The sequence below is a fragment of the Pelodiscus sinensis genome, chromosome 24 (genome assembly GCF_049634645.1).
Source record: "Pelodiscus sinensis isolate JC-2024 chromosome 24, ASM4963464v1, whole genome shotgun sequence".
Lineage (NCBI taxonomy): Eukaryota > Metazoa > Chordata > Testudines > Trionychidae > Pelodiscus > Pelodiscus sinensis.
The window spans coordinates 11,905,866-11,911,275 of record NC_134734.1 but is presented as its reverse complement, the minus strand read 5'-3'; positions in this window follow the sequence as shown (position 1 = coordinate 11,911,275).

The following is a 5,410-nucleotide window of genomic DNA, read 5'->3' as shown; positions in this document are numbered from 1 at the left end:
TCCCGGGCTTTATTTTCATGTTCCTGGGTGCCGCCATTTTTAAATGCCCCGTAGTTCGAACTATCTGCCCACGGTTACATGCGGCACGGGCTAGGTAGTTCGAATTAAAGCTCCTAATTTGAACTACCGTTATTCATCATTGCAGGGGGAGTAACAGTAGTTCGAATTAGAAGCTTTAATTCGAACTACCTAGCCCGTGCCGCGTGTAGCCGCGGGCAGGTAGTTTGAACTACACGGCATTTAAAAATGGCGGCGCCCAGGAACATGCAAATAAAACCCGGGATATTTAAATCCGGGGCTTCATTTGCAAGTTCGAATGACTACATTAGCCACGCTAGTTTGAAGCAGGGTGGCAGAGAAGACATACCATGAAAGTGTCATGAAATGCCATGTTCTCATTGTCTGTGCTTAGGGGTGATGCTTTGATTTCTTTAATCCTAAATCAGAGTCACTATCTCACTGTCCCTGGAGATGAAAGTGTCAAAGACCTGAATGGGGAATTTAAAGGCATCCCAAACACAGTGAGAGCCTTTGGAGTTTAAATCCCATTTTGTCTGTTGGAAAGTTAGCTAGGATGCTAAAGCTTTTGTAAATGACATTAATGAGAGTGCTGAGTGAAGCAGTTTTGAATGGATCAGAGGAGAATATAATGGGAGAATCTCTTGTTTGGATTCTGCATCATCAGATGTACCCTGCTGTGGAATTTCACTTGATGCTGTTATTTAATTGTAGTCTATCTCTTTCTATTTCTGTTTCTATCATTCCTGATGTTTGTTTTGTCATCCAATTTGATATTGGTTTAGTTTGACAGAATGAAGACAGATTTATTGGAGCCTTTAGAGACAAGCGACCATTTGCTAATGTAATCACTTCTCACATTCGTTTTGCTTTTCCCCACCCCTCCATTATGACATGGCGAAAGCTCAGCCATCAGGAGAGAACTCTCCAATTTACTGGGCATGCTAACAAAGAAACAGTATTGATTTAAAATCGCCACTGAGAAATGATGAAGAGCAGCAGACCCTGAACTGACTGTGCAACTAACTGAACTGCATATGATCACAGTCAATGTTCCCTCTAATTTTTCGATCCATGTGCAGAATAAATTTTGTTATGTGCTTCAAGGCATGTTTGGATGTGCAGCACCAGTAGAAACATTTGCTGCTGGTTGGTGCCAGATGTGGGCACTCTGAATCTGGACAGTATTTGAATCTCTTCTAGGTGGCCATCTAAGCACACAGCTTACAGGGAACACTGATCCACAGTATAGTTGAGTTGCTTCTCAGTATTGTCTCCGGTGATAGGGGGAGAAAAGTTCATAGTAAGTGACTAGGACCTTGGCAAAATGCCTATTTATTTGGTTCCTAAAGCATTTGTAACTGAAGCTCTAGAAAAGATTTACAGTGAAACGCCGATGGTCTGGCATCTGATGGTCCGGCACTCCTGATGGTCTGGCACCGTCAGGAACCCGGAAGTGCTCTGGGCAACCGGACCATTGGAGCTGCTCTGCCCCCAGCTTCCCCGATTCAGCCGCTGCTAAAACTGACCAGTGGCTGAATTGAGGAAGCCGGGGGCAGAGCAGCTGGAGTGCAGCCGAGTAGGTCCCGTAGCGCTGCCCCTCCGCCTGCAGCAGAGCAGCTGGGGTGCTGCCGGGTTGGTCTCGCAGAGCCAAGGGTCGGCGCTACTGGACCAACCTGGCAGCACTCCAGCTGCTCTGACCCAGGCGTCTGGATTCAGCCGCTGTTGAAACTGACCAGCGGCTGACTCCAGGAAGCCCAGGGCAGAACAGCTCTGCCTTGGGCTTCCTGGAGTCAGCCACTGATCAGTATCAGCAGTGGCTGACTTGGGGACACCTGGGGCTGAGCAGCTGGAGTGCTGCCGGGTTGGTCCAGTAGCGCCGACCCTTGGCGCTGCGAGACCAACCCGGCAACACCCCAGCTGCTCTGCCCCAGGCATCCCCAAGAGCAGCTGGGGTGCTGCCGGGTTGGTCTCACCACGCCAAGGGTCGGCGCTACCGGACCAACCCAGCAACACTCCAGTTGCTCTGCTGCAGGTGTCCTCGATTCAGCCGCTGCTGAAACTGACCAGCAGCAGCTGAATCAGGGACACCTGGGGCAGAGCCGGACTATCGGAAGGAGGGGCTATGAGGGGTCTGGGGTGGGGTGGTGGAGATGCCATCCCAGACCCCTCATAGCCCCCCCTTCCGATAGTCCGGCATATCTGATAATCTGGCACCCCCTGGGTCCTAAATTTGCCGGATTATCGGAAGTTTACTGTATTTGTTTTAACAGATAATGTGGGAAATACTGCCTTTTACCTTGCAGATGTAGAGAAAATAGAAGTGTATTTTTTGTTGATTTTGCTCTACATAGGTGCTGGAAATGTGCAAAAAATGAAATCAGTGTTGAAAATAAAATAGTCATTTTCTGCATCAATTATTTCAAATTAGAAATTGTCATGTAAGATGTCAATGGGAAAGTTATGATTTTCTGATTATAATTATTCCAGTTGTGCGTATCTATTATTTTTTAATCTGAAGTTATGACTATTGGCTATGTACCAGTATGTCAAATGTATTTGCTTCTGTAGTAACATTCACAAGGTAGTTTACATACAAACTAGTCAGGACATTATGTATGGAGTAAAGTTGATAGCCCATCAACAAACACAGCGGGACACAGAAGAAGCTTACCTCCACCTCATGGACTTTCATGTGAGTGGTTTATGCAGAATGCCAGTAATGGCTAGTGTTTCCTGTAAGCTGTGTGTTTGTGCAGCTGCTCAGGAGAGATTCCAGTGCCACCCAGCTGATTAGTACAACACCTAAAGCTAGGTTTGCATTTCTCCTGAGGTGCTCATTCACATATGCCTCAGTACACATAAAAAAAATTATTCCACATGAAAAACACAACATGTGGATGGAAAAGATTAGAGGGGCATTGGTAATGACCTCTGCTATAATTCATCGAAGCATGCAAGGCCATGCAAATAGCTAATTGACACTGAACTCCATATAATGCCTGTACTTTTCCACTAACTATGCTGAGGGCTTTGCTTGGAACAATAACATTCCATCCATTTGGCAGATGCAATGAAAGATCCTGCAAACATCTCTATTTTGCCTCTTTCCTGCTCTGATCTCTGGACTATGGACTTATGCTAACGGGAGCATTCTAACCAAAGGATTTGAGAACCTTCCAATCTCTTGGGAGTTACCAGAAACTTAACAAGACAGCAGTTTAGTCCATTGCTACTTCAAACCTGATACAAGAACTTTGCCATGAGTGTATGTGTTTTATTTTCTTTTACCATTTTAACTCTCACCTTTTTCTTTTCTCTTCTAAATAAACTTTTAGATATTAGATATTAAAGGATTGGCAACAGCATGATTGTTGAGTAAGGTTTGAGCTATATATTGACCTTGTGGTTGGTCCTTTATGATCAAAAGAACCTTTTGTTTGATTAAACTGGTTTCACACAATCCCTTCCCCTTTCCACCTTTTCATGCCAACAGCCACACTTCAGACTTCTGAAGTGCATATAATTCATATTTATTGGAGTTAACTTCCAGCAAGCATGACTCCAATTTTCCTTTTTTCCCCAACTTACTTCCTGTTTGCCCCCCAATTTATACAGAAATCCCACCACCTTAATTTATACCTAGCTAAATTAATTATACAGCAGACAAAGCAGTTATAAAACCAGATTAACAATAGAAAAGTGAAAAAATAATAAAAAAATGAGGGTTTCATAACTTCATCTTTTGATAGATGAGTTCTTGTCTGACAGAAATCTATCAGACTTGTTTTCTTTAAAAATTCTAATATATTTTCTTTATCTGGAGGTGTTAGATGGGTTTGCCACCTCACCAGACTAATATTGCCTCATATCAGTGTGACTGATTTGGAGTGTGAGGATATGAATATATACTTCTCAGCTTATGGCTACCCCTGAAGCTTGGCCAAAAAATAAAGCCTCAGACTGTCAGTGAGAGAACGCCCGTACACAGGTGGACTTGTGATTTTAATTCTTTGTTGTATATCTCCATAACTAACTAGGTGATAAGAATACACCAGGGCTACGTCTAGACTGGCATGATTTTCCGCAAATGCTTTTAACAGAAAAGTTTTCCGTTAAAAGCATTTGCGGAAAAGAGCATCTAGATTGGCACGGACGCTTTTCTGCAAAAGCACTTTTTGCGGAAAAGTGTCTCTAAATCTAGATGTGCTTTTGCGCAAAAAAGCCCCGATCGCCATTTTAGCCATCGGGGCTTTTTTGTGCAAAACATTACTGTGCTGTCTACACTGGCCCTCTTGCGCAAATGATTTGCGCAAGAGGGCTTTTGCCCGAACGGGAGCAGCATAGTATTACCGCAAGAAGCACTGATTTCTTACAGTAGGAAGTCAGTGTTCTTGCAGAAATTCAAGCGGCCAGTGTAGACAGCTGGCAAGTTTTTCCGCAAAAGCAAGTGATTTTGCGGAAAAACTTGCCAGTCTAGACACAGCCCTAAATTCCTAATGAATTTTATAGGCAGGCCTGAATTTCTATTTCCTATTCTCCTGCTCAAGAATCCTGTAAAAGCATAGGACATGTGGTGACACATTTCCTGATAGAACCAAACATCAAGATGTTGATACTCCATCTGTCCCACTATTCCTTGTGAAGTACAGTGCTTTCTCCCATGCAGGCATACATACCTATTCCAGACTGCTCCAAACTTCCCACTATAGTGGGCCTGAGAAGGTTGGATTTGGGTTGTCTAGTTAACTGAGAAGGTTGCCTACTGCATTACTCTATTCCATTACTTACAAAATTATTGCCCATCCCTGGTCTATGGTCTGGCTGGCTTGAGGGGATGGTTGCAATTGATTGGTGTCCTGGAACTTAACAGTCTGCCTTGATTTCTCTTTTGCACATTGATACAAACAAGTTACATGTTACACTCCTTACGTGGTTAGTCACCTACCCTACACCTACCTACCTGCTGTTTCAAGCAAAACATCCACATTCATTGCTCTAGCCTCCCATCCTGCTCTCAAGGTTGGTATGTTTCTGTAGCTGCTCCCAGGAATTATATAAATGTCCAGTATCTAGTATTTAGGGGTGCTTGTGTGTTTGCAATGCTCACCGTGCCTTAGCCAAGTTCATGTGTGAGACAGTGAATTCATAAGCAAGAATGTGCTTTATGATGGGCCTTGATTTCAGTTCATAGCAGGGCTTTTGCTAACTTTGGTTAAGGGCTCACACCAAACCCAGAGCTCCAGGCTCTCTCTAATACAGGAACATTTTGAATGTGATAGCTTGTGCAGAACAGGCTCACCTTTTGACTGAAGGCAACTTCTGTTTCCTACATCAGATGTGAAACCAGGTTTTACATTAATGATGAGAAGATGTGAGACTTTGTGCTATT